At 43.6% G+C, this 12,508-nt stretch overlaps 1 long non-coding RNA gene across 1 annotated transcript; it reads left to right on the top strand.

Moving 5' to 3' along the window:
• The first annotated feature begins 3,713 nt into the window (after positions 1-3,713).
• Positions 3,714-11,764, top strand: LOC107304075. Its single transcript, XR_001550073.2, has 10 exons — positions 3,714-3,967; positions 5,164-5,279; positions 9,375-9,598; positions 9,701-9,877; positions 9,969-10,083; positions 10,175-10,288; positions 10,377-10,490; positions 10,577-10,812; positions 10,898-10,961; positions 11,482-11,764. It is a non-coding gene; the product is annotated as an uncharacterized LOC107304075 (long non-coding RNA).
• The last annotated feature ends 744 nt before the right edge of the window (positions 11,765-12,508 follow it).

Genomic DNA, 12,508 nt, shown 5'->3' with positions numbered 1-12,508 from the left:
ATCTTTATTTGCATCAAAACTTGTTTGCACCTTTAAATTAGTGTACTGAATGTATGTGTTTAAATTTGTGGACTTAATTTGTTTGTGCCTTTAAATTAGTGGACTGAATGTATGAGTGTTTAAATTTATGGCCTTAATTTGTTTGCACCTTTAAATTAGTGGACTTAATGTATGAGTATGTAAATTTGTGGACTTAATTTGTTTGTGTCTTTAAATTAGTGGATTGAATGCATGAGTGTTTACATTTGTGGACTTAATTTGTTTGCACCTTTAAATTTGTGGACTAAATGTACTTGTCCCATAAATTTGTAGACTGGTTGCAATGGATGAAAAAGTGGGCTACATAGTTGGTTGCCTACAGTTATTGGTTACATCGAAAGGGATTAAAAACATAAATATATGAAACTTGACAACCTAGCATCTAGTTTCCTCCATGATGTTTCCAGATATGCTCCACAAGATCTTCTCGCAGTTGATGGTTTACTTGTGGGTTTCTAATGGCACAAATGTTTTGAATGTACTCATTCAGTTCAGTTTAATGTTCATGGTGTGACATGAGTGCCCATAAATTCATAATTGTAGTCAACTTTGGTATTTCTCTCATCTTAAATAATCATGTTGTGCATAATAATACATGCAAGCGTTATATTACCAAGTGTCTCTTGATCCCATAAACAGGCAGGCCCACGAACAATAGCGAAACAAGATTGAAGAACACCAAATGCCGCTCGACACACTTCCTATGAGCTTATTGAGCTTGAGTAAATAACTTTCTCTTATTGTCTTGTGGAGATTTAATTGACTTAACAAGCATGGCCCAATTAGGATAAATACCATCTGCAAGATAATATCCCATTGTGTAGGTGCGACCATTTATGGTGTAATTTGCTTGTGGAGCTTGTCCCTCATCTAACCTCTGAAAGAGTATATCAAGGTCTAGAGGGGGGGTGAATAGACGATTTAAAAATAAACCTAAAAAGCGGAAGCTGAGACTTTCGGAAGTTCCGGTCAGTGGCTTTGGAACTTCCGGCCTTCAGAAGTTCTGTTGATCTTCGGAACTTCCGACAGCACTAGATCTAGAGCGAGAAAGGAGTAGATCTAGCCAACCAAACCTCAAATAAGCAAACCACCTCCAAGCTTTGCACAAACAGCAACTAGAGTGCGCGCGGCAACCAAAACCAAAGCTTAAATAACAAGTTAGAGAGATTTCACCACAAGTATAGACGGAGACTTTTTACCGAAATTCCAATCCTCGAAGGGATTGTACTCTCCGTTGAGGAGCTCAAACTTGAGCCGGGTTCCACAACTCTTTCCTCGGGGTTGCACTCGTGCACTCCCCCTCACTCGAGGTATCTCTTCCCTTTCGGAGGTGAGATCCAACATTCACAAACCTTTTCCCAGCACACCACAAGAGCTTCGGTGTCTCCAGGAACGACGCCTAGCGTCTAGGTGTCCTGAACCACCAAGAGTAGCAAGCTAGCAAAAAGATCTTGGGATGAATCTAGTGCTTATGAAATTTCTCACGAAGTCAACGCCAAGCACTCAAACCAACTCAAAACAATCAACTCTCACACAGACAAAATCCAAATCACTTAGATCCGTGGAGAGGAGGAAATGAGAAAGCAAGGCTCAAAGTGAATCTCAAGAAAAGTAAGCCAAGGGCATAGAGATGAACATGTGAAGCAACAACCCTAGCTTGAGGGGTTGGGCGGTACTTATACCCCCCTCTCAATTTCTGCCTGTTGGGGGCAAAAGATTCCTTCTTTGGAACTTTCGGAGGTCTTCTTCAGAACTTCCGGTCAGTTCAAAATAGCAGCCCCCAACACTTAGAAAATTCAAAGTCAACTGTGAAAAGTCAAGTCAACGGAACTTCCGTGAATCTTACAGAACCAATTTTGGTTCCTTCGGAACTTCCGAATGTCTCCTTCGGAACTTCCGTCAAACATACAGAACTGATTCTGACCCCTTCGGAACTTCCGAAGGTCTCTTTCAGAACTTCCGTCAAACATACAGAACTGATTCTGATCCCTTCGGAACTTCCGAAGGTCTCTTTCGGAACTTCCGTCAAACATACAGAACCGATTCTGACCCCTTCGGAACTTCCGAAGGTCTCCTTCGGAACTTTCGTCAAACATACATAACCGATTCTGACCCCATCGGAACTTCCGAAGGTCTCCTTTGGAACTTCCGTCAAACATACAAAACCGATTCTGACCCGTTCGGAAGTTCCGACAATACCTTCGGAACTTTTGTAAATTCCAGCACAACTTCAAAAAGATAGCAAAAGGTGCACTTCAAAAATATTTCCGAGCACCGGATTCATTGCTAGATTTCATTTGCAAAACCCCTCTTTATAGTACGGCATTCCTAGTTGACTCAAATTCAAAGTAAATACACACGCCAACACGAATATACCGACTTTACTTCTCTTTTCACGTGGGCGGCACAACAACAACTTTTTCATAAGGACTATTTATACCTTCACATTCTCACACACGTCATTAGTCCTCATCATTTGATTGTCATTAATCACCAAAACAAATTAGGGGCCTAGATGCACTTTCAACCTCGTGAATAGCGGGGAATAGTCAAGACCATTAATGTCATTGTGAGAACCAGGTAATCCAAAAAAAGCATGCTAATTCCAAAAATCTTATGAAGTAACAACTTCCAAAATTATTGTAGGCTCATTAACATGACCTTGGTACATACCTGGCCAAGCTGTTGGACAATTTTTTCACTTTCAGTGCATGTAATATATGCTCCCAAGCATACCTGGGAAGCCTTTCTCTTCTACAATTGCAAGCAATCTATTAGTATAATCTTGATTGGGAAATCTTAAATATTCATCCCCAAATATTTCAACAACAGCAGAAACAAACCTTCTAAGACTCTCTAAAGTGGTACTCTCAGCAATCCGAAGATACAAAGAATCAGTGGACACACCAAAAGTAATCATTCTAAAAGCAACAGTAATCTTTTGCAATGCAGATAATCCATGTACTCCAGCTGCATTTTTTCTTTGTAGAAAATAATAATCATGATTTTCTACTGCATGCACAATGCGCATATACAAAGATCGAGCCATTCACTACACCACAACACGTACCAAATCAGCGTCAGTTGTCTGTCGCTAAAAATTAATTTTGTAGATGGTGGATCTGACGTTAAAGATAACTCACGGACTGTCTGACGCTAAAACCATGTACAACGTCATGTTGTATGTCACTATAGGCAGCCATATTTAACATTCAAATATGTGACACTAAAATAATGTAAAGCATCACGTTGTCTGTCGCTAAAAATAAGTGGCCAATCCTCAAACGCACCACCGCTTACTCTTGCGCCCATCTTTTCATTCCCACGCCAATTTTGGCCTGGCCCAACATAAAACCCTAGACCCTTCCGCCAAATCCCTTACCACCTTCTCCTTCCAATCACGCTCGCCGCCGCGCGGTAGTCCCCTACGCCTGCCTCCCTCTGCCGCGCGGTAGTCCGCAACGCCCGCCTCCCTCTGCCGCTCTCAGTGCGGTCACAGGCAGAACACAGTTTGCGGTAGCCATCACCTGCGCATCCGGCAGCACGTCAACCCCCTCAGCTCCTCTTCTCCGTCAGCATCTTTCAGATTTGTGTTTGGTTGTCCTCTCTCTCCTTCCTTCTTTTGCTTATTGTTCTTGTTTGTTTTCTGTGCAAGAGCCCTTCTCTCCCTTCCAAATCTCATTGCCCTGGCCGTCCTCTGCTCCCTCCAGGCCCAAATCTTGCCCGCGCTGCGTCGCCCACACCTGGCCACTACACACTCGTGCCTCCCCGGGCAACCTAGTGTCGAGACTGAGGAACACAGCAGTTGAAGCTTCAAGACGGAGGAACACATCTGCTGCAGCCATAGCCTCCGCCGGTGGAGCGAGCAACTAGGAGCAATCCAGCGTCTGCACCACTCCGATTTGTGCCCTTTGTTGCATATCCATCAGTATGTCCAAATGCCCTCCCCTGCATTTTTTTTGGGCTGCTTCCTTGCTGTTCTAATCTGGGAGCACCTTAGTTATTGCGTTCTACATCTGTCACTAACTGAAAACATTGCTGAATTTTTTAAGGACAACACTTGATTTCCTGTTTAGTGTTTATTACAGTTGTTCACTGAACAAAGAATTTTCAAATTTGGTTTCTGTAAAGTGCTTTTAATTCTATATTTACCTATTTAAGACAGTGAGACAGATCTGACGTGCTTTATGATCTATCAACTCCAGATGACCCATTTATTTATGTTCTTCTCTCTGCATGAAACATCTTCTTTGTTTGACACAAAAGTTGGAAATTAAGCACAATCGAGGTTAGACAGTAATGGCCTCTTGTTAGTAGCAGCACTATCATATGCAATTGTTATTCTGCACACCGTACTTATTTTAAGTATACGATTTTTATACACAAATTGTAGTCTGGAATTAATCAATAGACCAACTCAATACAAAAAAAATGTGTGGCTGAAAACCAAGAAATTAGAAACTAAGTTGAATGTAAACATATCATAGCCCAAATTTATTAGCTGATATTTGTAGTGCTATCATCCATTATATATGCAGTTTGGCATCAAAAATGAAATCTTCTAGTAGTCACCCCTTTTTTTGTGCACTTGAATATTTCCACAACAAAATTCCTATTCATCCTCAGTCCTATCCTAGATATTGTAGAAGTTATATGAAACATCCTTGTATTGGTTTGTTCTGCAAGTGCTTTTGTGTTCATTTGTTTTATGTGATGACAGTTCTTTCACAACATGGTATATCTATGCTAATTTTGTTTGGACTTGCATTGATGTGTCCGGAGCTTAGACCGTAGATTGAAAATTTCCTGAATAGCACAATATTTTAGGCTTGTTCGTAAATTGGATTTGACAACCATTATCCTAATTAGCGATGCTAAAGGGAAAAAATAATAGCACATTGTGTTTAGATTAATTCTTTTAGAGGCCAGGCAGTATTGTGGGAAGAATTTAGGCTCATGATTTTATTTCTGATTAATCAAGTTAATTAAGAGATCATCATACAAATACCAATGCCTTATATATTTAGTATATTAAGAGATTGTTGGTTTCCAGTGTTACAAGCAGGCGTAATTGATTTTTTAATGGTATATATAATTGATTTATTCTTTGCTTCTTCATTTCAGTTCTCCCTCGGTGAAAGTATTGTGTAGCTGGCTCACTAAACCCAACGAGTTGTAGATTGCTGCATCGAAGTCGTCGTCTTCTCATTGCTTGTACGCAACAGATTCAAGTACTACAGGTACACACTCAGTCCCCACAAGGACTCATGGATAAATCATGGATGAATAGTGATGCTAGGCACACAAAGGCATACTTACGGGGGGTCAACGGTTTCATGGCCTTTGCATTTAGAAATTCAGCGGTAGGGGACAAGATACTATGCCCATGCAGAAAGTGTGTTAACTCATTTTGGAGGGACTCAACTGATATATGAGAGCACTTGATATGTGATGGGTTTCTACAGGGGTACACAACTGTCACGCCCAGAAATTCCTCACACGAATTTCTGAACTTAATTGTGTATTAAATCCCTGTCCAGGACCAGCCAGGGTACACAAAAAGGCAATGTTGATTACATAACCATCGTTCTTAGAAACAACTGAAAATTACACTTATTCTAGCGGAAATGCAGCGGAAAGAAAAACAAAGGGTAGACTAGCTCCAGCGGGTAGGGCTCCAGTCCACAGGCAACACTTCGACGGCGGAACAGCTCACTCCTGAGAGGCACCTCCATCGGACTCTGCTTCTAGCTCTGGGTTGGGAAAGTTAAGCAAGGCTGAGTACAAACCACCGTACTCAACAAGTAACACGGACAAGGGGAGAATAAATGATGCAACGGGATTTACAAGGACAGGCTAGGGATAGTTGCAATAAAGCAGCAGTTTAAATAAATAACAGAGCTTAAAGAATAAAGGTAATTAAGAACAGTAAAGCATAAATAAAATAAGCAGTTGTAAAGTACCACAACACTGTTCAACGTTACACCACGTTGCAACAGGCCCAACCACTACTCAACATTACACCACGTTGCAGTAGTCCCGAGTGAAAACCAATTACTCAAGTTATTAAAGGTTCACTAATCACAGTGAAGCTGGGAGTTCGCCCGTAACCGTGGGCACGGCTATTCGAATAGTTTATACTCTGATCAGAGGTGTACTACTGTACCCACAAGACACGACTCCACTACACTTGAACGTGCGCCGACATACCACCACGGCATACCGGAAAGGAGACCGTGATAGGACCCGTTACACAACCCTCCCTATTTAATCGCACCACACTTCAGGTTTCACCCCCTCCTTTACACCAAGTCGGGCAGTCCCCTCTTGTGCCTTGGTAGATCCGGAAGCAGGAGAAGCTTTCGTTACACCACGATTGCCCGTCCATACTCCATCACGCCTACCCTTGCCTGGGTACGTCAAATAGTTCGAAGTCATGCTCCAAATTCCACCTTACCCATTTCGGCATGTGGTTAGCACTTAATTACTTCCAGGGTTTCCCGTGAACCGGTCCTTAATTACCATGGGTGCGACTCTCAAAACCATGCACCCACAGCCCACCATTATCAATATTTTAGTTGACATTAACCCGAACCGGGTAGTGAATCAATATCTCAGGTATTCAGAACTAAGCATGATTAAATGTGATCCCATGAGCTATTTGTTCTAAGCATGGCTAAGCATTAACCTAGGCCTGACTCTAATCAAGTTACCCCTGGTCCAGCAATGAATAAAGTTGGATAAACAACGGCATAATAATAAGGTTTACCCGAAAATAACATAAAGTAAGTACTTTAATTAAAACAATGCATATTTGAAGTAATAAAGCGGGGAATTTGCAATAATGGGTTCAATATGTTCAAGGATGAGTGTCACTTGCCTTGCTCTGGCCCTTGGGGAACTTCGGCGACGATCTCGAAGTAAACCGGCTCTTCGGCGGGGTCCGAATCTAAGCGACAGAGCACAAAAATAAAAAAACAGGCACAAACTCTACTGCAGCAAAAGAAACTATTTTTAACGGATTCTTGATAATTTCATGAATTTAATGAAATTTGAATGGACCTAAACGGAGACTAGATGAATTACTTATGAATTTTAGAAGTTTTCTGGGTTTTTAGCTAAACAGAAAAGTCCTAAATCAATTATTGCGCAATTAATGGGGCTGCTGACGTCAGCTAGGAGAGAGGAAGCTGACGGCTGATAGGTGGGGACCACCTGTCGGTGAGAGAGAGGGAGAGGGAGAGACTGACACGCGGGCCCGGGGAGGAGAGAGAGAGGAGGCGGGCGCGGGGACGACTGACGGGTGGGACCCACTCGTCAGCGAGAGAGGAACAGAGCAGAGCGCGGCTCGGGCGGACGGCGGCGACCGGCGGGAGCGGCGGGTGACGCGGCGGCGGCGGCGCACGGCGACGCGGCGCGACGGCGACGGCGCGACGGCGACGACCGGCGGGCGGCGACGGCGCGACGACGACGACGGCCGAGGCGGTGACGCACGGCGGTGGTGGAAGGACAGCGGCGACGGCGACTGGCGAGCGGTGACGGCGCGGCACGCGTGGGCGCAAGCGACGGCGGCCAGACGTCGGCGACGCGGAGGCGACGACGACAACAGCGACCGGCGGGAGCGGCGAGCTTCGGTCTCGTCCGGCGACGGCGCGCGACTTGGCGGCGGTCGGCCGGAAAGGGGGAGAAAGAGGGGAGGAGGGTGCGGGGGCTCACCGGCGGCGGCGAGGGCGCGGGCGGGTCGGCGAGACCGAGGCGGAGGTGGCGACGCGGGCGGGTGCGGGAGATCGGCGGTGGCGGCGGAGATCGATCGGCGGCGGCGAGGCGACCGGGCGCGACGGCGACGGCGCGACGGAGGAATGCGCGGCGCGGGGACGCTCACCGGCGACGACGAGGACGGCGACCGGTCGGCGACAGCGACGCGGAGGTGATGACGCGGCTGGACAGCGACGAAGGCGTCCGACGGCGAAGTTGTGCGGCGGCGGCGAGAGGCAGCAGCGCGGCGGCGACTCGGGCGGACGGCGGAAAGTGAGCGACGGCGCGCGGCGGCTCGGGATTTATAGGGTGGCGGCACCGGCTAGGGCGGGCGGAGGTTGGAGACCGAGTCGGCGACGGCGCGGTCTCGGCGGCGGCGGTTGCGGCGACGGCGCGGAGTCCGGCTCGAACGCGGCGCGGCGCGGGCGCGGCGGGCGAAGCAGTCACTGACAGGTGGGCCCCACCTGTCAGTGGCGCGAGAGAGAGGAGGGAGGCGGCGCGGACTCGCGGGCGCGGGCGACGCGGCGAGCTGGGCCGAGCGGCGGCCCAGGCGGGAGCGCGCGCAGGCGGAGGGAAGAGGCCGGCGCGGCTGGGCTGGCCGAGGAGGAGTGGGCCGGCTCGGCTGGGCCGGCCCGGGAAGAAAAAGAAAAAGAAAAAGAAAAGGAAAAAGAGAGAGGGAGGAAAATTGGACTTCGCCCCAATTTGAGAAGGAAGGGAAAAAGAAAGGAAAAAGGAGGGAAAAAGGAAAACCCCACTTTTGCCGAGTTTTAAATTAATTTGTTTGGCCAAATTTTATACTTCTGCAATTTGAATTTAAATCCTGTTAGTCGATTTGCGAGCCTCGATTTAGTTGAATTAATTCCTTTTAGAGGGATTTTTCCTGAGTTAATTAAGCCAATTATTATTTACGGATTTCTTTTTACGATTTAGGCTTAGGACGAAACTCCGGGTGTGACAACAACTTGGAACTTACATGGGGAAACTAGCTCCTCTTATGTGAATACCGATAATGGTGATGGTGTTGAACTTGTGGAAGAGTCTAGTGAAGAGGATGACATATCTGCATTGCTTAGAGACCTAGCTTGTGGTTTAGATGATAGAGGGGATTTTGATGACAATAGTTCCGTTGAGCTTCCTAAAGAACTAGTTGATCTCCAAAAGTTGGTAGAAGCCAATAATCAAGAATTATTTCCTAATTGCAAGAAGTACACTAAGTTGCGTTTCTTGATTAGGCTTCTTCACATCAAGCTCCTTGGAGGATGGACCGATAGAAATTTTGACCTTATACTAGATCTATTTAATGATGTCTTACCTGAGGGTTCAACACTACCTAGAAACTACTATGAAACTAAGAAATTGATTAAGTCCATAGGACTTGGGTACATTAGTATTCATGCATGTGAAAATAATTGCATTCTATATTGGGAGGAACATGCAAATTCTGAATCATGTCCAAAGTGCAAGGTTTCACGTTAGAAATCAGCTAGGAAGAGTCTAGATAGAAAACATGTGTACAAGGTTCCTAAGAAGGTTCTTTGGTATTTTCCAATAAAGAGGACGTGTTCGTGTTTTGGGTCTAGGACCAACTCCCCGAGAGGTTGCTACCCCAGGGCTCAAAGCGCTCATGTCAACAAGGATGCAAATGGAAATTTGGGCTCGACAACAAGCTGAAAATAAGAACAGAACTCTCAAGCAACGCATTGCAGAATTGGAAGAGGAAAGGAAGGCACAAGGAAGGACAAATGCTGAAGGGACAAATGTTGAAGTCCTGTCACAACATGCCTCTAATTCATGACAGTGTGTGGTAAAAAAACTCAAACTAAATTATCTCTTTACATGTCTAAATGTGAACAAACATTTATCTGGTAGCAGCCAATGAATATTATTGTTCTGATTATTTTTGTAGAGTCCGACACCTGAAGGATCTATCGGTGAGGCACATAATGCTCCTCGGCATGAAGAATACGATAATTATGTAGAGGATCAAGACTATAATCATCAGTATGACGAGGAAGATGAGAACGTGCTCCCCCATAGGCATGTTGTAGCTCGATCAGCTATGAACATTACAACAACAACAAATGTTCGTCCTCTCTTTCCAAATGATAAACATGTAATATTTCCAAATAATCCCTGCACTACAATTCTCATGAGTTAGAGGATGATTTTTTCAGGTTGAAATGCAAGAGTGTTTGCCCCCCTTCTAGGCCTATTGTAGCCCAATCAGCTAGGAATATCACTACTGCACCAAGTGATATCCAACAACCTTACTTTGCAAATGATACACATGTAATCTTGCCATGCTACTGCAATTTCTCTTTTTGATTTTAAATATGTTTCATATGCTTTATAGTTCTCATGAGTGCACCATTTATTTCAGGCTGCAATTGAACAGAGCATGCTGCCCCCTAGGCTTACTACATCCCGATCATCTATTAACATGAGTATTGCACCAACAAATGATATCCTTCCTCGTTTTGCAAATGATACACATGTAATCTTGCAATGCTGCAACAATGTTCCTCTACAATTTTAATTATGTTCCATGTTTTGCAACTCTCATGAGTGTATCTTTACTTTAGGCTGGAACTGATGAGAGCTTGCTCCCCTATAGACCAGATGCAACCCATTCACCAATAAAAAAGAGAACTACGGCAACAAAGCATGCCCCTCCTCGCTTTTCTCATAGTGACCTTGTAATCTTCTTGTCTTCCTGCATTCTTATGTGGTTTCATATACATTTCTTGCTTTAAATTTCTTATGGATGCATAATTTATTTTAGGTTGGAAAGGATGTCATATTATTTACTATATTGAGATATGAATTACCTGCGGCTAGGGGAACAGTCATTTCAATTAACCCAAACACCATGGTAGGAGGCCAGCCTCTTGGGAATGAATATTGTGAAGTAGCTGTTACTGTTGTGATGAAAAGGATGCTACATTGCCTCGGAGTTATGGGGACATGAAGACTATGGCTAGTGCTCTCAAGATGAGCATTGCATGGCCATACAATAAAGTAATAAACTAGAGATACATAGTTTTCATTCTGGTTTGATTTCTGATGCATGACCAATGTTCCTAATTAAACCTATGTGTGATAGATAAAGGAATGCAGGAAAAAGGAGTGCAAGAGGGCATCCAGTACCCCTCTCAAGAACATTGCAGGTATGTCCCTAAATTTATATTCATCAAACTGTATACAAACCTAGTGACCACTTGTAAAAGGCATATATTTGCAACGCAAATACTGCATTCTGTCAGAGATAATGGAATAGTTACAACTATCAAGTATAGCTGAAATAAGAAACATGTAGGAGGAATGAAAATGACCACCTGTTTTTTTTTCTCGTAAGAGGAGGTGATAGAACTATGAAATATAGATCTAAAGTGCAGGCTCTTATATAAAAAATATAGTCAGTGCAATCTTGGCAACAGCTCACCGTGTAATAATTTTGTAAGCTTGCACTACTTCTATAAAAACGAGGAACAATAAAAGCCATGTCTTGAGTAGGCCTATGTGTAAGCTTCCATTATAACTATAATTGTTACTTGCACATGTACCCAACCACTATGAACTGTAATTTCTAGAAAATGGATCACCACTTGTGGATTATAAACTTATATTGCACAGCAGCTTCACATATTTTCTCCACTTGCCTAATTACATGGTTCTTATATTTTTCAGGATGTGTTGGGCAGTCTTTGACTTGAGTTTCTGGAAAATGGTTCTCCACATACCCTGTGGATGTGCTTTTGGTTTTTAGTTCCTAAAAATGATCGCGTGCACAAAACTTAGTATATCAAGCCTAACAATTATATTGCTTGCTGGGTGTGCATTCATGTAAGCTTTTGGTGGGTGACAATATTGCATGATCGATGTAATGTGTGACTTTGTTGGATGATCTTATGGTGGTGTTTAGTTGCCAAAATTTTTGGATACGAATAAAAAAATGAATTTCAAACGTTTGACCGGATATCGAAATGGGTTTTTGGATACGAATAAAAAAACGAATTTCAACGGCTAGCCTAGAAACCACGAGATGAATCTTTTGAGCCTAATTCATCCGTCATTAACATATGTTGGTTAGTGTAGCACTTATGGCTAATCATGGACTAATTAGGCTCAAAAGATTCGTCTCAAGATTTCTTCCATAACTGTGCAATTAGTTTTTTGGTTCATCTATGTTTAATGCTTTATTTAGGTGTCAAAAAATTCGATGTGATGTTTTTGAAAAAAAATTTTGGGAACTAAACAGGGCCTATATATATATCTATTGACCTCCATGTGAAAAGCAAGGCTTATGTGATGTGTGTGTCTATTTATGTGATGGATATTAATCTTGAATGCTGGTTTGATATGAGCTAAATAACTCCTAATTGTATTTTTTTATTTTTTTATATTTAAATTGTCCTGTTAAACAATGTGTCGCTACAGATACATGGGTAGCTGGACGATCTGTCAGTATATGCTTGCTAACAAAGCATCTATCGGTAATAGATAGCAGCGGACTTTCTGTCGCTATAAATATTCAAAGTGACAGACAATCTGTCGGTAAAAGTGTTGTCTGACGCTAAACGGTTTTACCGGTAGGACTTACACCGGCTGATGAAGTCTATCACTATAACTTTTTAGCGTCAGATTGTCAGTCGTTGTAATTGCTTTTACCGTCAGATCGTCTATCCCTAATCTTGGTGTTGTGGTGTAGTGATTC

Source organism: Oryza brachyantha, chromosome 4 (assembly GCF_000231095.2).
Source record: "Oryza brachyantha chromosome 4, ObraRS2, whole genome shotgun sequence".
Lineage (NCBI taxonomy): Eukaryota > Viridiplantae > Streptophyta > Magnoliopsida > Poales > Poaceae > Oryza > Oryza brachyantha.
The sequence above is the reverse complement of the archived record's forward strand: the minus strand, read 5'-3'. Positions and strand labels throughout refer to the sequence as shown.